The sequence below is a fragment of the Megalobrama amblycephala genome, linkage group LG23 (genome assembly GCF_018812025.1).
Source record: "Megalobrama amblycephala isolate DHTTF-2021 linkage group LG23, ASM1881202v1, whole genome shotgun sequence".
Classification (NCBI taxonomy): Eukaryota; Metazoa; Chordata; class Actinopteri; order Cypriniformes; family Xenocyprididae; genus Megalobrama; species Megalobrama amblycephala.
In genome coordinates, this window is record NC_063066.1 from 19,077,184 (window position 1) to 19,102,685 (window position 25,502).

General features: G+C 37.4%; 1 protein-coding gene across 1 annotated transcript in view; it reads right to left on the reverse strand.

Moving 5' to 3' along the window:
* n4bp3 (NEDD4 binding protein 3) overlaps positions 1–22,865 on the reverse strand; it is a 33,156-nt gene extending 10,291 nt beyond the window's left edge. Inside the window, 1 exon segment of the mRNA XM_048176623.1 lies at positions 22,659–22,865. The gene's annotated coding sequence lies outside the window, so the exon portion shown is untranslated.
* Between the last annotated feature and the right edge of the window lie 2,637 nt (positions 22,866–25,502).

Consider the following 25,502-nt stretch of genomic DNA (forward strand, 5'->3'; position numbering starts at 1 on the left):
AACAGAATATTTCAAAGTCTACAGTCCTGTATAGTGCACATAAAGTTCATGCTGATAATGAATTAATTTTGTGAAAAATTCTAATATATACAAATAACATTTATAATATTTATTCATATGTATATTCTTTATCTAAAATATATAATTGTTTTTTTCCAAAACCACTACATTAAATGATTTACTTACAGTAATGGCTTTAATTATTTTAATTTGGGGCTTTTATCGGATGAGAACTGAGCAGAGCTGGACGATGACATCACTGTTTTCTCCAGAGCTGCTTTATAGCTGAATTGAACTCGTTTCACATTTGATGATCTTTACAGTTATTGAACGGAACTGAATTAACACTGAACTGACTTCAGCTGAAAAATGACACTATAGTCTTTTTTTAGTGATGCTTTACAGCAGATTTGAATTCTGTTTGCATCAATGATCATTATTTTCCTGTTTATCACTGTAAAGCTGCTATGAAACACTGTAATGTATAAAGCTATATAAATAAAGGTGACTGTTTTTACATGATTATTACATGACTGCTATACATGATTATTTGTGATTTATGTGATTAGTTAATCCTTATAATATGTAATGAATTAAATTACATTTTTAATTAATTGACAGCCCTATAGCAACTGTGTGAGGAATGCCTGTTTTTATGAAGGGTGGGGGGTTAGCTAGGGTTCAAAACCCTTTTAAAAGTGGCCACAAATCTTAAAGGACAGGAAAAATGTTGCATCCAGTCTTTTTCCATAATTGCTTCAGACACTGAACAGCCAGAGTGGGTTGAGAGACTGAGATGATTTACAGCCTATTCGGGCCCTTCAGAGCCAGTGGCTGGCCCTATACACACACACACACACACACACACACACACATTCCCCCCAATGGAAAAGTTTTAATTAGAGGCCTGTCTACCTCACAGCGAGTGTTCAGTTCATTTGTTTAAAGAGCACCTGAAACTCATTTCCTCCTTCTGATGCTGTTTTAAATGTCTTCATTGACATTATATAATGATTATGAATGTAACAAAATCTGTTTTCTGTGAGGACTCACAGGGTGAAATTTGGAGAAAAAAAAAAAGTTGCCAATGAGAGAATGTAAGAGCTTCTTAATGAAATATTTAATTTAAATTATACAAATCTCAGTAATGTAACCATTTTTGAACCAAAATACCTTATTCTATTATTTGGTCCAACTATCTAGGCATAAAACATACATGTTGGCTAAATAGCTTCTGTACAGAAGTGCACAAGTAAGAAAGATAAAGCTAAAGCAGGTCTCAAAGATCCTTCAAATTCCAAACATACTTCTAAAAATCAAGTTAAGACTTGCAGTCTCTCTCATAAAGACAGTTCCCTGTCTAGCTTGACGAATCTCTAAAAATATCAGAAGTTTACTTCCTTCTTTGGCTCTAAACATTCATGCAGCCTTATTCTTGCTTTGTTGCACATTTTTTGTGCAAAGACCAGCACAACCTTATTCCAGCACAGACAAGCAGGCTATGTTCGGAATAGCATACTACCATACTACTCTTACTATTTCTGCAGTATGCAGCATGAATTTTCTGTATCCGTTATCTGGGTGCCTATGTTTGCCAAAAAATTGCTGTTTATAACATAATATACCTACTGTATCCAACAATGCAGTTTGCTCAAAATATTTTAAAAAAGGTGATATTAATATTAAGGCAATGTTTTAATTTAGCCTAATATTATTATTATTATTATTATTATTATTAACATTAATAATATATATATATTTTAATTGATTATACTGTGTAGTAAGCAGCGCTAATATTTCAATTTATTGAGTTTAAATTGAAATTACACTTAAAATGGCTTTGGTGTCCCATAAACTGTATTGAGGGGGCTGATCTTCTGGCACAGTCACAGGAAATGACGCATTTCATTCCACTAGGCATTTCCAGTCAGCTGTCCCTCATTCACTGTCAAAAACAAAAAACATAGGGCTATTTATTCACTCACAGCTTTCTGGTCAATGATCTCTGTTGCGTCATAGGCACCATGTCGTGATTAGTATCACTTACCCAGAGGCCATGGACAAACCTAGACATGAACCCTTCCACATAACATTGCATTAATGAATATGACCAGTGTGCTCTGAGGGCACAAACATTATACAAACTCACTGCCTAATAACTACCCTTAACCGGAAGATATTTCACATGCAGAAACAAAAAAATGGGTAAAATGTATTAGTATTTATGTACTGAAATGTGAAGTTTATTTCACGGATCCATTACAAAAAAATAAGCATAGGCTTACTTCATGTTCATTTTATTACTTTTGACAGGTACAATGTGAAAATAGGCCAAATATACTTAGACTTCAAGTATAGCCTACTTAAGTGTAATTTTAAATATATTTAAGTACATAAAAAGTAGACTGAACGTATACTTTTAGTTTAAAAGAGGTATGCTGATAGCACACAGGCCTACTGAATATTTGTTGGTCAGTATTGGATATTTAATTGTGCATGCTTTTTCCCCTTATATTTGTTTCTATTTAGATGATCTTTGATGTCATCTAATGCTCACTTAAAGTTAATTTTTTAGAACACTAACAATTTAATAACTGTTAAATTAGCAAATCCCACAGTGAATATGCCTTTTCATACTGTACATTATAATGTTGTGATGCCTAAATTTACTTGTAGCATTTAAAATGATTGATTTTGTTTGTTTAGTGTTTAATTTTTAAATTTAATTTAATTTTAATATCACGCATTTATCGGTCATCTATTCATCAAAACATGAAAATAATTGTTGACTTATATATATATATATATTGGCCAGAACTTTAATACCAGTGTCCCTAGTATATTTATAATCAAAATTTCTCTTGCCTTGTGCACCATCTTGGATTTTCTTTTTTCTTTTTTTTAAATTATTATTTCTTTTTTCTTCTGCAAAGGACACATGTGATAATGCCTTAGAATTTAGCCAAAATAAAATCTTCTCCCTGCTTTTTGGAACAAATTTTGCATCAAAAATCTCTTTGATGCCTTAAAATGCTGCCTCCATTGACAGCTCACTTAAAGGTGCCATCGAATGTTTTTTTTACAAGATGTAATATAAGTCTAAGGTGTCCCCTGAATGTGTCTGTGAAGTTTCAGCTCAAAATACCCCATAGATTTTTTTAAATAAATTTTTTTAACTGCCTATTTTGGGGCAACATTAAATACGAGCCGATTTATGCTCTGCGGCCCCTTTAAATCTCGTGCTCTCCGCCCACGGAGCTCGCCTTAAACAGTGCCTAAACAAAGTTTACACAGCTAATATAACCCTCAAATGGATCTTTACAAAGTGTTCGTCATGCATGCGGCATGTATGCGTCGGATTATGTGAGTACTGCATACTGTTATATTGTTTACATTTGATTCTGAATGAATTTGAGACTGTGCTCCGTGGCTAACGGCTAATGCTACACTGTTGGAGAGATTTATAAAGAATGAAGTTGTGTTTATGAATTATACAGACTGCAAGTGTTTAAAAATGAAAATAGCGACGGCTCTTGTCTCCGTGAATACAGTAAGAAACGATGGTAACTTTAACCACATTTAACAGTACATTAGCAACATGCTAACGAAACATTTAGAAAGAAAATTTACAAGTATCACTAAAAATATCATGATATCATGGATCATGTCAGTTATTATCGCTCCATCTGCCATTTTTCGCTATTGTTCTTGCTTGCTTAACTAGTCTGATGATTTGGTTGTGCACATCCAGACGTTAATACTGGCTGCCCTTGTCTAATGCCTTTTAGAATGTTGGGAACGTGGGCTGGCATATGCAAATATTGGGGGCGTACATATTAATGATCCCGACTGTTACGTAACAGTTGGTGTTATGTTGAGATTCGCCTGTTCTTCGGAGGTCTTTTAAACAAATGAGATTTATATAAGAAGGAGGAAACAATGGAGTTTGAGACTCAATGTATGTAATTTCCATGTACTGAACTCTTGTTATTTAACTATGCCAAGATAAATTCAATTTTTCATTCGAGGGCACCTTTAATTATGGGAACATAACAACAGTCTTTTTATTGTTTACTAATTACAAATGTAAGTAATAGGTCTGTTGAGGTAAAACTGCTGGAAATGTAAGACCTAAGGTGACACTGGGCCCCCTTTCATTATTCACCAATTTAGCACCAAACTACAGTCAATTTGGCTGAATATGACTCTCTGTGAAATATGACATGAGTCAAATGGTGGCGACTTCATTCACTGAAAATGCCCTAACTTAACACTAGCCCTCTTTATAGGGATTGCGTCATGTTCTTTAGAGGTCTTATTTTGGCATAGAAGCACCATTCATTTTTCACTAGCACGCACACTGCAGACATTCTCTTCACTGAGTATAAGGCCATTTGGGAAAGCGCCATAAACTCGCCCCTTCAGGGTTAGAGACTGGAGGTCAGACAGAGAGGGCAAAGAGGAAAGTGAATGTCTTATCACAAAATAATGACCTGAGGGCCCCACAGAGACCTTCAGCACACTCCAAGTCCTCTCTCATGTGATATGGTGCTAATATTCAGAGTTAATGAGCTGAATAACTGAATATATCAGCCAGATTTCCAGCGGTGCCCAATGACCATTGATACTTGTCACTTTATAAACTTTTGTAGTCAGTGGACATGCCAAATTCTGTTTTTAAACGTAAACTGGGTTGTGAACACATTAAATTGTAGTTATATACACACACTACCTTTTTTTATCAAATTAATGCATTTGTTAACTAAGAATGCATTAAATATCAAAAATGACAGATGTAAATATTAAGCAGGCAAATATACTAAGCTGCACAACTGTTTTCTGTCAAATCTTGCTGCAGTGAAGTGTGCAACACAGAAGAACATGACAAAAACATCTTTAATCCAATAATCCAAAACAAGAATACTCAGGAGAAATAGCAACAACGTACAACTCAGACGACACTGAACCATGAACAGAAAGAACTCAAGGCTTAAATACACACAGGGATAATTAAAGTAAGCAGAAAGACGTGCGTAACTCTGAAACCATGGAGACAAACAAGGAAAGGGCATGGGCAAACAGGAACAGAACTGAACTAAAACACAAACTAAACAAAACAGAATATACTGTACACGTTACATGTTCAAAATTGATAATAATAAGAAATGTCACCTGAACACCAAATCAGCATATAGCCTCCCCTGAGCCCACTGACTTTTAACAGTCCCCTTAAAGCGTGCGGTGGGTTTGGTGGTGGGGCTTCTTTTTTTATCTCATGTAAATGTAAATCTCATACTAATAAAAATCTGGGAATAACATTTGATTCATCACTTACATTTCAATCTCATCTAAGTTCTATTACAAAGACTGCAATTTACCATCACAATTTACAATCGCTTCTTATTGGGCTTCCCGCTAAAACAATCACTAGATTACAATAATGTTCAAAATTCTGCAGACAGATTCATCAATCAAGTCAAGAAATCTGATCACATTACTCCTTTGCTCTATAATCTACATTGGTTACCTGTTTCTGTCCGCATTCAGTATAAAATTCTCTGGACTTGCTCCCCATTATTCATCTGAACTGCTGCACTATTATTCAGCTCCTCACTCTCTTAGGTCATCTGACTTAAAACTGCTTACTGTACCTCGTTTTTGTCTTTCATCAATGGGTGATAGATCATTTAGTGCTGTGGCTCCGAAACGCTGGAATTCTCTTCGGCTAACTAACTCTTTGTGACACCTCTACTGTATTCTCATTCAAAACTAAATTCACAACTAAAGACCTATGTTTTCTAACAGTATTTCCTGCCCCCCTCTGTATAGTTTTTGCTGTTTAGTTACTGTGTATATGTATTTATGTATGTGTATATGTACAGTATCTCACAGAAGTGAGTACACCCCTCACATTTTTGTAATAAATATTTTATTATATCTTTTCATGTGACAACACTGAAGAAATTACACTTTGCTACAATGTAAAGTAGTGAGTGTACAGCTTGTATAACAGTGTAAATGTGCTGTCCCCTCAAAATAACTCAACACACAGCCATTAATGTCTAAACCGCTGGCCACAAAAGTGAGTACACCCCTAAGTGAAAATGTCCAAATTGGGCCCAATTGACCCTTCGCAAAGACCCGCCCCCCTTAGTTACTGTTGCTTTGTCCAACAAGCCATGGCACTGTCAAAATGGCGGATTCGGCGTTATGATTGGTTAGGTCGCTTGTAAATCAAACTCCCGGCGAAGGGTCAATTAGCCATTTTCTCTCCCCGGTGTCATGTGACACGTTAGTGTTACAAGGTCTCAGGTGTGAATGGGGAGCAGGTATGTTAAATTTGGTGTTATCGCTCTCACTCTCTTATACTGGTCACTGGAAGTTCAACATGGCACCTCATGGCAAAGAACACTCTGAGGATCTGAAAAAAAGAATTGTTGCTCTATATAAAGATGGCGTAGGCTGTAAGAAGATTGCCAAGACCCTAAACCGGGCTGCAAAATAATGGTGGCCACACAAAATATAGACACTGGGCCCAATTCGGACATTTTCACTTAGGGGTGTACTCACTTTTGTGGCCAGCGGTTTAGACATTAATGGCTGTGTGTTGAGTTATTTTGAGGGGACAGCAAATTTACACTGTTATACAAGCTGTACACTCACTACTTTACATTGCAGCAAAGTGTCATTTCTTCAGTGTTGTCACATGAAAAGATATAAAAAAATATTTACAAAAATGTGAGGTGTGTACTCACTTCTGTGAGATACTGTATGTAGGCTTGGGTATCGAGTATTGATTGGAACCGGGACTAGCTTTGCGATTTTCCCGGAATCATTCAAAAGTTTAAATTTCGATTCATAGTTTCGATTCACAGTCCGCCGACTGGAAGAAGAAACCGCTGAACACCAACGAAGAAGCGTCCACCGGAAGTGTTGGCATAACCGAGCGAGTCGAACATGGATAGCGTGCGTCGGCGATCCAAAGTGTGGCTTCACTTTTCTAAACAGAACGAAATCTCGGCAAAATGTAACTGTGACAAGCAGGGCGGGCGAGAGCCGTGAGGGAACGGCGCGAGACCGGTGACGCAAGTGATAACGAGCATCACCTGGGAGGCGCACCGAGTCTCTCACGGAGGAGCTCCGGGAGCATAAAAGGAGGAGCGACGACCGTGACGGACGAGAGAGGACCAGGCCTGGACTTTATTTTATGTTTTATTATGTTTGTGTGGCCGGCAGACGTCCGCGAGGGTCGGCATTACTTTCGTTTTGTTCTTTGTTTATTTTGGTATTAAAGTTTTGTTGAACTTTCGCCGGTTCCCGCCTCCTTCTTCCCACATCTACGAACCGTGTTACATTGGTGCCGAAACCCGGGAGGAAGGAGGGACATGCTGTCGGAGAGCCCTCGCTGCTGAGGGGATCGCGGTGCTGCGGAGTTCAGGCAGCGCGGGAGTGGGAAGACCGCAAGAGGCTGCCCGAGGCGGTGGTGCTGGAGCCTAGTGACAGGTGGGACGGAGACCCGGATGCCGTGCTCCTGGGACGATGTGGGGTGGCTGCCGTCCAAGAGGGAGCGGAGGAGTCGCCGCCGTTCGCTGTGGGCCGGAGCCTGCTGCCGTCCGCCATAAAGGGGAGGAGCAGGGAACGGGGGACTCGCTGCCGGCTGCCCTCAGTCGGAGGAGCCATCGCCGGCCGCCAGGAGGCGGTCGAGGATCAGGCCGTCCACCGAGCGTCCAGTGCCACCGCATGGCACCGCGAAAAAGAGCCTCTTGGCAGGCTGAGGACCGAGCGGCAGTGTGTCGGGGAACCGGACCAAGAATTTTTTTTTTTTCCTCTTTTTCCTCTCTCTCTCTCGTCCTGTCGCTCCCCTTGCTTCCGTCTCCTTTCTCTCGTCTCGTCTGTCCTTACCCCCAGGTGCTGCGGCCGCCGAGACAGGCCCGGGGGGGGAGTAAGCGCAGTCGCGGGAGTACCCCCCGGCCTGCGAGGGGCGACGGGGGTATGTGACGAGCAGGGCGGGTGAGAGCCGTGAGGGAACGGCGCGAGGCCGGTGACGCAAGTGATAACGAGCATCACCTGGGAGGCGCACCGGCCTCGAGTCTCTCACGGAGGAGCTCCGGGAGCATAAAAGGAGGAGCGACGACCTTGACGGACGAGAGAGGACCAGGCCTGGACTTTATTTTATGTTTTATTATGTTTGTGTGGCCGGCAGACCCTCGCGGACTTTCGTTTTGTTCTTTGTTTATTTTGGTATTAAAGTTTTGTTGAGCTTTCGCCGGTTCCCGCCTCCTTCTTCCCACATCTACGAACCGTGTTACAGTAACATTTGCAGCAAGATTGTTTCGTGCATAGGAGGGTGCACGTCGAACATGATAAAGCACCTCCGAGTTCATGGAGTAGAAATAAATGTGTGCCCCGTCTTTGACGCGCTGCGCCGACCATCCTCCGCTGCCTCTTCCTCTTCATAGTAAAGTTCATAAAAAGTAAAAAGTTCATAGAATTAAAATTGATGGAGAAGGTCAGACTATTTCCTTCAGAAAGACCGTTGGTTAGCTAGCTCATTTAAAATATCCTAAACTTTTTTTGACCCTGCCTCTTAAAAGAATCGGAATCGAGAATTGTTAGGAACTGGAATCGAAACAAGGAATCGAAATCAGAATCGGAATCATTCAAATTCAAACGATACCCAACCCTAACTGTATGTATGCACTGTATGATGTATGTATATATGTTTGATGCTGTGTTTATGTATTATCTTCTTGTATAGCGACCTTGAGCTTGGGAAAAGCGCTTTATAAATAAAGAAACACTGATTCATTCAAGAACGAAGTTTTGATAAGTTAGTGATTGAATCATTCACTCAAACAATTTTTTCAAAACACCAATTCATTCAAGAACGAAAAACCATAGTGTTGTTCAAAGACACTCAACAGTTCTGCTGTGGATTCTTTGGGAACTATTTTAAATTAAATTAAATTAAATTAAATATCTTCTATTAAAGAAATATCACACTCGCTTCATGCTGTAGTTTTGAATATCACAGGAATTGTTAACATGGTTAGCATCAGTGTTGTGGGTAATGCATTACAAGAAATGCAAGTTAATCAGATTACTTTTTTCAAATAACTAGTAAAGTAATGGTAAAGGCTTATTCATTTCAGTTTACATGTGAAAAGTCCTTTGCATTTATCAAAAATAGCACAAGCAAACCAGGTGAGAAAAAGTAATGCAAAAGTAATGTAACACATTACTTTCCATAAAAAGTATCACATTACTTTTAAAAGTAACTTTCCCCAACACTGGTTAGCATAAAGCAAATTTGAATTAGTCAATATGCAAAATGCACATAGGTTGATCTAACAAATTGCAGCGATTACCACTTGATTCAGGCATCCAAGACAAAAAATGTGCTCATGTATGGGCAAGAAAATTAGGAAATGTGGTCTGAAGCAGAACCAAAGCCATGTAGAGGTGTCAAATCCCACATGTGCGTTAATGTAGTGAAGATTAGTTTGCGAGGAGGCTTTGTGGAGGTCACTCTGAGAGTGTTCAATCGTATTAGCCCTAATGCTTTGAAGTGCCCAGCACAGACCTGAGCTGTTCAGGTTTGTTTTAACAGACCAAATCCATGTCCGCCGCCTGCTGAGTGCTGTCAATACTGACCCAAAGCACTTTTTCAAACAACTATATGAGAAATTAGTGCAACGAGAGATTCAGATGTTCCATTACTCGACCGCAACATGCAACTTTAAGGGCACTTGTCTGTCTTTTATGGACGCGTTTTCAGCAGTCACTATGGCAACTGAATGGAAACTTCACACCTACCTTTAGAAACTTTCAGTAAATATAGCCGGGATGTGCTTTGCCTGTTAACACCTACAAAGAATTCAATGCATGATACACTGCTTTTAAATTATGTGGCACGGTTGATTAGCATTGAAAGGGCTGCAGAAAAGAAGTATCTACAAATATATAACAGCAATCTGGCTTGTGTAATTAATTGGACTACAAATAAATTCAGATGTCCCCGTTTACAATCACATTAAAATTAATCAATTGTAGATCACACTTTTTCACCAATGAACTTCCATGACTTTTTCAGAATATTTTCCTATTTTATAACTGAGTATCACTAGATATATTCAGAACTTTTTTACTCATTTTACTGTTTTTTGGGGGGCATTGCTTGGCATTTTCACTTATTTTTAGGCAAAACAACATGGTATGGATTTAAACATGGAAAATACTGTACTCTTATTGACAGTAGAATAATCAAAATAGACAAAATATTCATTAAATGAACATGTAAGGTGCAGGCAGTAGTTCAATTCCATGTAGGCCTGACAAGAATAACAACAATGCTATGCTTCTGAAATCAGCCTACATCTTTACAGGTACCAACTAACAAATTTCAAAATGAACAACAGTCCAGGCAGTGTAATGTCGTAATAGGTCAGTGGCAAGGAGGGGCATCAGGTTCTATTGTTTAAACAGCTCTTTTTCTGTTTACTTTTCTCATTGAGTTCATGTGAGCCACCCCTGCTCTCCTTCCTTCTATCTGACCCTTTTCAGTGGGATTCATGCACCCTGAGCCGAATGGTACATTCTTTATGAGAAGTAAGTAAGATAAGTGGGTAAAAAATGGACATTCCTCACATTTCTGTGGAGGTAATAATTAATATGGTTTTATGGCTGTCCTGACTGGGATGTTGTGATAAGACCAAGAAAAAGAGAAGTTAAAGAGGAAGATCAACCCAGATCTGCCAAGATGAGCATCAATGAATTAATTATCAGACTTGGAGCAGGGCGGTAGTGTGGTAAAGCTTTGGAAAAACATTTCTGATGACATTAAATGACACCTCATCTCTTACTACTAGTCCATTTATAACATCAAATAAACATGAATGAACATGAGAATGAATGTTGTTTCAAACGCGGAAAGATGTCAATATACACAATTTTTCAAGTTTAAGTCCACCGAGGTTAATCTTCCAACTCCTGACTAGTTTGTCGGACAAAATGGCGGATTCTGCGTTCTGATTGGTTAGATCGCTTGTCAATCAAACTCCTGGCGAAGGGTCAATTACCACTTTGACGCTTCAAAAACTTCATAAAGAGATTGGAAAACTAGTCCATATGAATCGAGCTGTTTAGCATTCTGTCATCAAAAAGATCTTCATTTGTGTTCTGAAGATGAACGAAAGTCTAACGGTTTTGGAACGACATGAGGGTGAGTAATTAATGACATAATTTTCATTTTGGGTGTACTAACCCTTTAAGACTGAATTGACTGAAAAAATGCATTGGATTTCTTGGAAATAAGCACTTTATGTAGTTTTTACTATGTCAGAGTTTCACTGAACAATCAGTTCCTTGTTTCGCTCAAGGTCATGATATCATCTTGGATTATATTTAAAGGAATGTTCTGGGTTAAAATGCAAGTTAATCTTTATTGAAAAGATCTGTGACATCTTGTCGCTTACCACAGTAAATGATTTAAACTCACTCTGCAGTATGTAAAAACAAGATTCGGAAAACATTTATTTTAAATTGTAATAACATTTCACAACATTACAGTTTTTACTGTATTTTTGATCAAATAAATGCAGCCTTGGTGAGCAGAAGAGAGTCTTTCAAAAACATTTAAAAAATCTTACCAATTATGGGTCTCTAGTCACAAACCTGATTTTGATTTACAGTAATGCACTGTGCATTACTGTAAATCAGAATCAGGTTTGTGACTAGAGACCCATAATTGGTTTACATAAAAATAAAGAAAATAAATTTTGCACATACAATGGAAGTCTATGGCGAAAAAAATTAGAAGCTTATGTTTTTTCAGTTCACAAATCATTCTGTATGAAAATGTGTCAGATAGTGTGAAAATGTTTTTTTTTTTTTTTTTAAAGATGTCCACATTGTTCTTTAGTGATGGGACAGTTCTAGGCCTTAGTACCTTTCTGGACCACAAAAGAAACAATGTCTTTGATGCCTATGTGTGGAGCAGATACCCTCGGATTTCATCAAAAATAACCTAATTTGTGTTCCGAAGATGAACGAAGGTCTTACGGGTTTGGGACGACATGAGGGTGAGTAATTAATGACAGGAATTTCATTTTTGGGTGAACTAATCCTTTAATGTAAACATGATTTTTGTTTGTTTTTATGAACTTAAAGGGATAGTTCACCCAAAAATGAAAATTTGATGTTTATCTGCTTACCCCCAGCGCATCCAAGATGTAGGTGACTTTGTTTCTTCAGTAGAACACAAATGATAATTTTTAACTCCAACCGTTGCCGTCTGTCAGTCAAATAATGCTAGTGGATGGGAACTTCTACTATGAGAGTAAATAAAACTTGCATAGACAAATCCAAATTAAACCCTGCGGCTCGTGACGACACATTGATGTCCTAAGACACGAAATGATCGGTTGGTGTGAGAAACTGAACAGTATTTATATAATTTTTTAACTCTAATACACCACTATGTCCAACCACGTTCAGCATTCGCTTAGTGAGGTCTGATCGCGCTCTGACAGCGGCAGTGATGTCTCACGCATATACTTCAATGAGAGCGAGACATCACTGCCGCTGTCAGAGCGCGATCAGACCTTACTAACGAGTGCTGAACGCGGTTGGACATAGTGGTGTTTTAGAGTTAAAAAATGATATAAATACTGTTCGGTTTATCACACAAACCGATCGTTTCGTGTTAATTTGGACTTGTCTATGGAAGTTTTATTTACTCTTATAGTAGAAGTTCCCATCCACTCGTATTATTTGACTGACAGACGGCAACGGTTGGAGTTAAAAATCATCATTTGTGTTCTAACTGAAGAAACAAAGTCACCTACATCTTGGATGCGCTGGGGGTAAGCAGATAAACATTTTAACAAATTTATAAACAAATTTTCATTTTTGGGTGAACTACCCCTTTAAGGGTGAGAATAAGAATTACTTTGTATTTTGTGACTTAACTTCTTTGTATTTAGCCTTTAATTATGACTTTACACATCTGTAACAGCATGAGATGGAGGATTTAAACCTTGTCAGTGGTCTCTGAACACAAAGCATGGATCCGAACAATACCACCCTTGCGCAATAGTTTTTAGAATTACAATGTTGTCCCTGCAGGGAATGAGGATATAACTTGTACTGGCAAAAAAAACAATGCAAATCCTTTTATACTCATTTGACATCAGTATAAAAGAAATTGGTGCATTGCATTTCAATTGCAAATAAGCTTCCCAAAGGCTACAAAGAGTCTCACTTCACAACTTTCTTGACAGTAAACAGAATGGAAGTTAATCAGCCGAACCATAATAGGTTTGTATGCCGAGAGGATCTTTTATGATGCAGAGAGCCTTCTGTGAGGCAGAGAGAGTTGAATGTCACAGCGAGGCAGTTTTTGGAGACAAACATACTCTCCGGTCCTTATTTAATGATGGTACAAACACTAGAGAGAAGCTTTTTTCATACAATGAAATACGGCTACATAAAATAAAATGCAAAACAAGATGTTCACCTGAGGAAAACTTGCTGCCGTAGCTCTCTTTTCTTCCAGTCAAAGCACATATATTTGATTTCCTCCTAATGCCGTTGAGGAGAGATCCAAATTACCCATCAGCAGTTAAGCATCTCTTCCTTCACTCCCACGGACCTGCTGCCAGACTACGGCCAGGAAAACCCCTGGGAATGTCTCTGGTTACTCTCTCCTGCCACTGCTACACTGATCACCCCTCTCTGCCTTTTGTAAAGAAAGCGCGCCTTTCTATGGTGCCGGTGTGGAAGAACCTGTTCTCCTTGTTCTGTGACAAATGTGAAGGACACTACTTGTGCCATGGGCAGCAATATTGAATGCTGCTAATGCGGAACCAACTAGAACACAGAAAGGTGCTTTAGGCCAAAGAATAAAATGTTTGTGATGGAGAAGTTCAGAGGATCACCGCAGAACCTGGTGTCCAGTGGGAAACATGTTGTGCTGTCATCTTGCAATGTGTCTAAACAATAGACTTAGTCTTGCACACTACACCATGCAAGCAGCCTTGGCAAGCTCTCCAGAGCATCAAATTACATCATGCTGGTGGAACTTGAATAAAATGGGGGGCTTGTTCTACATGAAATGAGTCCGTTTCTTGTGGTATCCACGTGACTAAATTTGACATTAATTTGAATTTATATATACCTCTGTATCAGTACCTGTTATGTATTAAGTTGATTCTACATAACAGTTATTGAGATATACATATACTTCATACTTTAAGCGAAAAAAATATTTGGTATTGGTCGATACATCATCATTCGATTTTGCTACAGGTGTCAGAAAGGGCTAATCTCACTTCTAGAATGCCTCAGCTGACTTTATGATACACTTTAACCAATGTAAAGTACGTCACTCTTGGCCAAGGATCAACTAGACAAACATATTCTTTCTGGGAGAGAGATTTTTGGAAAGGCCATATTTACATGAGGGTTATTTCACAGGCAGGCTGGCAGAGAGATCAAACAGAAAAATAAATAGCTACTGAAGGACGAAGCAGACTTTGTAATTCGTAAACGCAACTGTGCCCCAGTCATGTTTCTTAAATACAGTGTTGCATATTCTCTCCCCTCCAGGCTCGTCAGTCTAGAAGATTCCATAAATTCAACCATTGCCAAGGCCTTTCAGAGATGACAGAGGAGAAGGAGTACCGAATGAAAAAGAAGAAAGAGAGCAGAGGGAGGATGAAGATGTGGTAAGGTAGACAAGTCTAAGCCTGCTCTCAGATATCTATCTGACTCCTGATGAGAGACAACTGATCCTCAACCTCAGTCCATCATCATGAATCCAAAATTTTGAGTGCCTTAGAAGATATTTAAGTTTGAATAGGTATGAAAATCAAGACTAATTGCTTAGAAAAGTCATAGAACATCTTTCATAAACAAATTTGAGTATTTTTTTCATTGTGAGATCTACAAAAGAAGTGGAAAAATAGACTCCAAACTCAAAAAAAAAGAAAAAAAAAAGAAAAACCTCAGAAAAACTACACAACACTGTACATTTATGGAAAGCAGCCATTAGACAGCTATAAAAAGAAACAATAAGTACAGGAGTTTGACTCCTCTACTATTCTGCAGCCCAACATACCTTCAGAGAAAAACTGCAAACTGATTGCCAGGTAGTTTTGAATTACAACCTGTTTAACACTATGAAAAATATTTGAGTAATGGAAACAAATGAAACAAAGTGTTGTAATCGATATCACCCTGAAGTAGTTTCTGTCATTTATGATTGGTTGGAAATTTGATGAGGAGGAAATGAACCCTCCTCAACTATGTTTCACACAAATTATTATTTACTTCCTCATTAGTACAGACATTTCATCCAAAACAACATGTAGTGCGCTAATTGCAGCTGCCGTGACCTAGGGTTAAATGTTTTGCACACAAGTAAATTGGAACTAAAAAAAAATCTGGAATTGAATATATTTCTATTTTTATAGGTTGTTTTAATATATTGGCAGCCATAATATTTTCAAGAATTTACATACATATAATTGAGATTTGAGTTTTGTTCATGTCACTTACAGTGTAAGCCTAATATGTTTTTTTTATTTATTTATTTATAATCATATATACTATAATAATAATTTTTTTAATAAAATAGGCCCATATAATAAACGTTAATGCTACGAAAATATAATATAATATAATATAATATAATATAATATAATATAATATAGACTATGTCATTTCCTCACAAACTACATTTCCCAGAACTCACTGCCCGGTCTCATTATCCCTGATGGTTCTCAGCTGGTTCACATTACCTTGTCAGTCCTTGCCTATATAAGCCTGGTTCATTCTGTCATTGATTGCGAAGTCTTGTATGTGTCACTACTGCATTTCTGAGAGTGCCATTGATTTTCTGTCCTGTGGTTTTGACCCCTGCCTGTTGTCTGGATCACCTTGTTTGCCTGAGTTTCAAGCCTGGTGTTTGTATTGGACTGTTTACCCTATGTTTATGACCTTTGCCTGTTTTTTGGATCACGTCTTTGGATTACCCTTTAATAAACTACTTAGATCAACCTTTGCATCTCTGAGCAGTTTATTAATATGATATAATATATATATATATATATATATAATATAATATAATATAATATAATATAATATAATATAACATTATATAATATAATACATGATGCAGTCTGAATAAACCCACAATCATAGACCTTCATTTTGTTTGAAGGAAGACATTTGACTATATTTGTGTACTGAATAATATTTTATATTATATATATATATATATATATATATATATATATATATATATATACATATATATATATATATATGTGTGTTATTCTTTTGACACTCTTTCTTCTCCCTACCACACCAGAAAAGATGACACAATATCATGTATTTGAAGGCTTATTTGGCAAAATGTGATTGAAATTTAAACTGAAAAATTATTGTGGTTATCTAAAATAACTGTGATTAGATCGTACAACCAGGCCTTGTTGTATTTAATTAATTGTTTTATAGGCAGCGAAATTAAGACAAATCAAATTCTTTCCAATAACACATTATCGCATGGGAATGAAACTGATCCTTTGTGTTAGCGACCTAGAGCAAAGGAAATGTTTCATACCAAAAGATTGTTGTGGAACCACTTTGCAAGAGCACAGTCAGCACTTGGTTTGTTTAGTATAATAACAGAATCATAAAGAATCATCACAAAGCTACAGTTTGTGCTTGAAGGCAAACAAACATCCAGAATGAATTTTGGCCGAGCAGGATACATTACTGAAATAGAGTCAATTTAATCATCATTTTGCATCAGAGGTAATGTTGCAGGATCTGAGCTTCTATTTTTTTCTCCAAAGCTACAAATCTTTAATTACAACAACAGACGCTTCTCTCAACGGATAAAAGGATCTAAAGGCAAAAGGAGAATCTCAGTGGTGAGTGTAAGGGTGTGTCCTGAGAAAGAAAGCTGACTAATCCTAATCCTGCACGAGACTTTCTACACAGTGTGAGATGAGCCAATGGGGCTCATGGGATAGCGGGCCAGCAAGGAGAGGTGAAGAGGAGGAAAAACTCAGCAGGATGATTACAGCCATGATTAGTTCATTTCACTAGGTCCAGCTATGCTACAAGCCCACTGTCTTCACTAAAGTCTTGTGGCTGGTGGTATTTACAGTATGTAGTTAAGAGCAACCTGGAATACCCTGTTGGTGAAGCAACTTTGAAATAGCTACTCATAATTTAAAGTAGTTAAACTTCATTTATTTATTTACTAAAGACAACTAACAAAAATCTAACTACATTCAAGTTACTTTTTTGGCACAAAAACAAGGAGGGCTTTTGAATTAAAGGTGCAATATGTAATATTTTCTGTCCGCTAGAGGTTGCTAGAGGCCTATTCAAAACAAAGGCGTAGCTTGATGATGTTTGAGCGCGGAATCTTGGGAGATGTGGTCTTCACCTCACAGCCGGTGGAAAAGAATTGGGATAGGACTTGGGGAAAAAATCATGTTCATGGATGTGATTATTAACGTTATTGTAGTATGAAGCAGAGCAGGACCGAGTGTTATGGGGGCTGAACGAGGCTGCTGGAGCGATTGAAGCGATACGCCTCGCGAGCAGCAGATCTTTTATTATGCCACAGTCACCAGCGCTGCTACTGCTTTTCCGGTCATGAGTATGAAGTAACGCAGCTCTGTTTATCATATTAGATACATTTGAGTGTGTTGAAAGCTGGATGGCTTGAGTTGATAAATGGCATGCAATTAATTTTAAAACATATTGTATGATTGAGAAAATGCTATATTACTGTTACTAAAAATAAAGCTGCATCTGATTATGCTATGTTAGCTACTTGACAAAAGTGTTTTTTTCTGAGGCATGGTAAAGCATGGTACTCGCAAAAAATCAAGAAGATTAGATTTAAACAATAAGACTAAACGTGTTGAGCTATATAACGATAATTAGTTTTCTGTCAATAAATATATCAAAACAGTTGTTCCCCTGCCTATTAAAACGTGTAATATATTAAAGCGTCTTTGGTGTTTCCATGGTTTCTTCAAAATAAAACTAGAAACCGAGGGTAACGCGGGTTTGACGCAGTTGACAGGTGACTCCTCACACGTCCCAGAGCCTTGGTTAAAATTGCAATTTTCTCACGATTTACAAATAGTTGCAAACATTTGGGATATTGTAAGTAGTCAAGTGAACAAAATATATAACACTGGCCTAGTGGTTTTTGGATATATTACTGCAAAATTCTTACATTTTGCCCCTTTAACTAAATATTTAGTTGTAAGAAGACAGCCACAGATTTTAATTTTTTTAAAACATTCATTTGAGCATCACATGTAAGAGATTCAAAAATGATTCACCAATTCAAATCTCTCTGCAGAAGTCTTTTTATAGTAAAATATTTATGTGAAATATGAAAATGTGGGAAAAAACTAATGTATTTTTGCTGCACTAGACCACTAAAAGTAGCTTGTTACTGGATAAGCTACAGTATTTTGAAAATAGATAAACTACTGCCAACTGTGGCTACTTTATTTAGTTATTTTCCAACAATGCAAATGACAAAAGAGTGAAGAATGTTTACAGGTTTCAGTTGTGCAAGGCGAATATTAAGTGGCCTATAAAAACTACAGGATAGAAGCATAAACAGGTGAAGATATTGCATGCTAATGCATGGTTTAGTTGCTGAGCCAAAGCCCTGCAGGCACCAGCATCAAAGGTGTAGTTTCTGATAATGTTGAATGATGCCTTCCTTGCCACACACCTGTTCTCCTATTGCTTATGCCAAATTAGTATTACTCACTTGTTGGTTACACAGTACAAAAGCTTGGTAAGATTTTTAAAATGTTTTTCAACGAACTCACCAAGGCTGCATTTATTTGATCAAAAATACAGTAAAAACAGCAATACTGTGAAATATTATTACAATTTTAAATAACTGTTTTCTATTTGAATATATTTTAAAATGTAATTTATTCATGTGATGCAAAGCTGAATTTTCATCAGGTATTTCGGCAGTCTTAAAGGTAGGGCAGTAAATTTAGGAGAGGCTAGCAATAGCAGTCTAGCATCCTCAACCCTACACGCTTGTTTTTTAAAATAATCAGCTACTGACCTCTTCATTTTTAGACGACTTAATTCCTAAATTCCTAATTTGCGTGTTTCATCATCAGTGCGCAATGCATGTGTATATGACTAATAGGCTTGCTGCAATAGTAGATATTACCTATGTTACCGGTGTTTAGCCGCAATGCAGGTTACATCACTTGCCCACCCACTGTCGTTTTAATTTTTTGATTTTGGGTGTTTTCTGTGAATGTGAGTCTTCAGTTTTATTAGCTGCTATAGGGAAATAACAATTTGCAATATCCAGTTTGTAATATCAAGCACCATCAATGAGCTATTTTGTATAGCTAAAAATAACCGGAAGTGAATGACAGATACATTAAATTTACAAATGGCCGTGCCCAATCTTACCTGAGAAATAAGGTGAATAGTAACAAAAATCAAAATCACAGACACTTCCATTAAAAACTGAACGTGTTTGTTCAATGCAGCATGAGCTGAACGAGAATTGCAGCACAGATCAGCAGGAGGAGTCAGATTTCATTTAACAGGAGAGTGAGGAGCTGACTGACAAGACGATGGCGGAAGATTTGATTTCAAATAGCCAAATAGTCGATAATACTTGACATATTAGATAAGTCCCTAATGCAAGTGCAGGTAGGCAGACACCGATTGAGTGTGTGACCATGAACTCAAATGCGACCACGTCATATTTTAACTCGCACGTTCTCAAAAAATGCTCGCAGGTGTCTCTGAGGACATGAACAACTCTGGGTAGAACATCAAAGGTTTCCATCTCGTAATTACAGTTACAAGATGGCATGAACGCAGCATAAGCTTGTTGTTTTGGTTCAGGAGGAACTGTAAAAAATATCTGCTGTTTGTTTACAGCATCTGATGACTGTGTGTCTACAACTCTGCCTAGCCTCATGGAACACGCTGTGAATGTGTGATGTCTACGCGAGCAGGGTGCGCGGAGGTATGGAAATACATATGTTGACAGGCAGGTAGGACATCATATCATTGCATTCGGACTGAATTTGCCTACCCTACCTTTAAAGTCCCCCTGAAATCAAAATTTAAGTTTTTTAGCTTGATGTTTTTTAATATATTCATTTTTAGTATGAATATGTTAGCCTTAAGGTTATGAATAAGCTGGTGTGTTCCAAAACAATTACAAAATTCGCATTTAGGAGATATAAGCATTCAAAACTTAGAGTCTCTCACTTCCGCTAAAATGGATCATGGATTTTTATGGCATCAAATCACACTTCAGTTTCTCGTCAAATCTTCGGTCCAATCAAATGCTCTCTAGAATCTGAAGTCCCGCCTCCTCCTACACTCTTACAGATGATGAAGCCTCAGCTGAAATCGGTCATTTATTCACACATTTACTAGTTTCTACATGGTTAATGGCACGTAGTGCACTATATAGAGAATAGGTAATGATTCAGACAGTGTAAATATGCTTTCCATTGACGCGAATGAAGTCCGTTTTCACGTTAGTTTCACATTAACCGCACAATCTGCTCTGGCCCAGAGACACGAGAGCATAGAGTGGATCATAAGCACGAGTCGGCACAGACCACAAAAGGTTTCGGACCCATTTGAATTCTGCACATAATGCTGTAAATAAGTGATATAAAGGACATTATGAGGAGAAACAGTTCGAGATTAGAAGGAAACAGAGGTTTTACAGAGTCTAATGGCTCTGGCGAGCTGTAACATAAACGAAACACTATTGGCTATTTAAAAAAAGGGGTGGGGCTGTTCGATATATCGCCCTGTTTTCCTGTTTCAGTTGAAATTACGTCAAAACACTGAATAATGCTGTGCGTTCCAACACTCTTCAGTGGGCCTTTAACATGAAATCATTCTAATTTGCTGATTTGATGCTCAAGAAACATTTCTTATTATTATCAATGTTGAAAACAGTTGTGCTGCTTAATTTTTGGGGGGGAAAACAATGAATTAAAAAAATGAATAAAAAGTTAAATATACAGCTCTGGAAAAAATTATGAGACCACTTAACATTGATTTCTGAACTTGGAGTGGTCTCTTAATTTTTTCCAGAGCTGTATATTGTATCATTATGGAACCAGAATCGTTAAGTGAACTGTGTCATTTCTACACCACTAGTGTCATCCAGAAGAACTGCAAAAAATGACTGTTTTCAAACATGTTTCAAACACTTCTCTTGGCTTAGATTATGTCAGACAGGTAGTTCCACCCCCAAATTCACGCCATTGGTTGAGCTAATGTTATTATGTCTGGCCCAGAATAGCAGAGCAGTTACCTAATGATATATTCAGCAGTGCGAGTCAAGGATTGTATGACAGTTTGTGTCAAATTCTTTGCATGGACATGAGCTTCTACTGTTAGTCTCATCTGACAGCTGTCATGGATGTTTCCTGCAAAATCAGAACAGCTGAAAACCCTAAAAATAAATACCTAACCCAGTGGCTTCTTTAGGTGGCTCTGTATGCACGTGCGCTGTGAGCATTCAGTGAAATGCACAAGAAGCAGTCCATTGTCAGCCGTCCAACAGCCTCATCTAAAAGCCACCCTAAGTGCAGTTTTATGTTGTTAGACACCCCGTTTGCACATTCTGCAGCTGAAAGGAGATGTGAGACCTGCGGAGGAGCTTCACGCCCTCTGACCAGCTCCACTTGAGAGCCACTCCCACAATGGGCCGTGACTCCATAGGTCAGGGGTCCTGTTGTGGCCCCTGGTTTCCAAGGTTACTGCCTAGCAGAGAAGAACGCTACTCAGTTCCCTTTTGTCCCTAAATTCAGGGCATCAAAAGCAGAGCTGCAGTCTAGAGTAAGGGCTCCCACCCAAACATTTCAAAACAGTCGCCCGCAAATACATGTACACGCTGCAGAGAGAGTGAGATGGGGTCCGAGCGCAATGCGACCACCAAGGCAGATGACAGGAACAGGCAGCCTGCACTCCAGCTATGCAAATTGCCTTTTTATGGTTTGTGGCAACCTATTAAGTGTTGAGAAAACTTCTTAGTGACCTTACTCTAATGGAACTGACCTGCTAGGAATGCATTATAGTTTTTCAAACAAAAGCGCACCACTCTGTACGCATATACAATCTCTGGGAAGATAACAATCTGCTGCCATGACAAAAAACAAAAACAAATACTGTTATATAAGAATTGTGTTTATTTTAAGCAGATATATGAGATGCATTGATTAATGCATTTGTTTAAAACTATTAAAAAAAACTCTTTCTTTAACATTTTATGTTGCTGTCCACTAGCTACTATTAGCCTGACATGAGATGTTCTGACATGCATGTATGTGAAATTCTTTTGCAGCTCTTCAGTGTAACAAACTGAAAGACACCTGTAAACACGCACATATACATAGATAGATAGATAGATAGATAGATAGATAGATAGATAGATAGATAGATAGATAGATAGATAGATAGATAGATAGATAGATAGATAATAAAGACCAGTGATGTGCACCATTGAGCTGTGCATACAGACTATATGCGGCGGTCTATATAGAGACACTGCAGCAAGTGCAAACAGATTAGCTATAAAGTCACAGCAGACTCACCATTATTGCTCGCGGTCTCAATCACAAGATAAATGAGACTGAAGTCTGGATCGCAAGAGATTATCTAGATTGTTTTAGAAGAAAAGAGTCTATCCTCGGCGCCGACGGAGATCTGTAGAGACGCGGTGGAGATGATGTGATATCGGAGTCCTGCACAACGTAATGTTGCGCTCCTGTTTCCCTCTCTGAGATTTGAACTAATCTACAGCTTCAGTCATTTATCAGAGCCGCCTCTATAGCGACACCTGGCGATTACATAAAGGAACTGCTGGATGTGTATGTCTTTCTTTGAAAGACGTCCGTTTTGCTTGCCAAGGCTGCATTTATTTGATCAAAAATACTGTAATATTGTGAAATATTATTGGGTATAAATTATAACTGTAACTAATAACTGTTTTAAATCATTTTAAAATGTATGCAAAGCTGGATTTTCAGCATCATTACTCTAGTCCAGGGGTTTTGCCATATGGAAGGCCGTTTCAGCATAAAAACGTTCCAGCGTTACTCGTCGTAATTATATTTTTACTAGTAACAATTAAATTAAAGAGCTCTCTAATTCAGTTTTTACTAGTAACAATTACAATTAGAGAGCTCTATAATTCATTTTTTACTAGTAACAATTATGATTGTAGAGCTCTCTAATTGAATTATAGAGCTCTGCAATTGTATTCTTACTAGTAACAACTGAATTGTAGAGCTCTATAATTCAGTTTTTACTAGTAACAATTCCAATTAGAGAGCTCTGCAATTCATTTATTACTAGTAAGAATTCAGTTGCAGAGCTCTGTAATTCAATTGTTACTAGTAATAATCCAATTGCAGAGCTCTACAATTCCACTAGAGAGCTCTCTAATTCAATTGTTACTAGTAAAAACTGAATTATAGAGCTCTCTAATTGTAATTGTTACTAGTAAAAACTGAATTAGAGAGCTCTTTAATTCAATTCTTACTAGTAACAATTCTAATTACAGAGCTCTATAATTGTATTATTACTAGTAAAAACTCCTATTCATGAGATGCAAAACAGATTGCAGATTTCCCGCCTACAAAAGTGAGTTTCAAAATAAAAGCCCTGTAGCGTGGTTCTAAAGTATCCTGAAAAATTTTACAGACTTAGGTAACATATTAATCATGTTCACATTAAAGCAAAATTAAGATGATGCCTGAGATGAAAGCCTAGCTATATTTAGTCGTTATATTCATTCACCTTTGTATATTGGTAAAGCTAAGAGCCAAGAACACTCCATATCACTGGACATAATATAGGGTGAAATGCCCTAAGCCACCCAAAGTGTTTTGACAAACTTGATATTAAGGAGTATAAATTAATTTTAAATATTTACAGTGTTTAGTATTGTTATGCAATAATAGAATGATTATCGCGGATATCTAATACAAAATAAACACCTCTATTGAATTGATTATCAAATTGTGTTAATAATAGGCGATTTGGCGCTGGGGTATGTTATTTTTGAAATTATGTTGTTGTTGAGTGCTCGCTCGTTGTTATCAGAGGCGCGTGCAACAGGGTTCACAGCGCTCGTGCACACGGATTAGCACTTCAATCTATCGCTTTTGCGGAGACTCTCTATTCCATACGTTGAAATCACAAAAACAAAATACATATAACGTGTCACTGCTCTTGATATACAATCACTGATGCAAATCTTTGGTTTTAATGAGAAAAAAAAAAAAAATTCACTTGCTTGGATTAGAACCGGGAACCTCTTGCATCCTAATCGGAAAAACTGCCACTAGTCCATCAGGACATTCAATTATCAAAGGCGGATCGTCGTATTTATTAACTAATGTACATATTCTCGAGACTAACGATATTGTATTATAGCAGATGTGGGAAAACTATCATATTTGAACACATTTATAATTTTAATATCATATCATTATTATTGTAATAATAATACAACATTACCCCCCCCCCCCCCCACCCATACACATTCTTGTCCCACCCACTTTGTAAAACAAAGTTACGCCACTGACCCCAGTTGAATATGCATAAGGCACGATTAGCATAATGATATGTCTCCGAATACAGAGCTCTGTAATGCAATTGTTACTAGTAAGAATTGCTATTGTGGAGCTCTGTAATTCAATTTGTACTAGTAAGATTGCAATTACTGAGCTCTCTAATTCTAATTGTTACTAGTAAGAACTGAATTATAGAGCTCTGTAACTTAATTCTTACTAGTAACAATTCAATTAGAGAGCTCTGTAATTCAATTATAGAGCTCTCTAATTCAATTGTTACTAGTAACAATTGAAATAGAGAGCTCTATAATTTAATTATTACTAGTAAGAATTGCAATTAGAGAGCTCTACAATTGAATTCTTACTAGTAACAATTTGATTATAGAGCTCTCTAATTGAATTACAGAGCTCTCTAATTCAATTGTTACTAGTAACAATTATGATTAGAGAGCTCTGTAATTCAATTGTTACTAGTAACAATTACGATTAGAGAGCTCTCTAATTCAATTGTTACTAGTAACAATTGAATTAGAGAGCTCTGTAATTGAATTATAGAGCTCTGCAATTACACATATCTTTAATGTGTATTTTTACTAGTAATAAATCAATTGAAGAGCTCTGTAATTCAATTGTTACTAGTAAGAATTCAGTTAGAGAGCTCTATAATTGTAATTGTTACTAGTAAGAATTCAATTAGAGAGCTCTATAATTGTAATTGTTACTAGTAAAAATTGAATTAGAGAGCTCTATAATTGTAATTGTTACTAGTAAGAATTCAATTAGAGAGCTCTATAATCCCAATTGTTACTAGTAACAATTGAATTACAGAGCTCTATAATTAAAAATGAATGGAAGTCA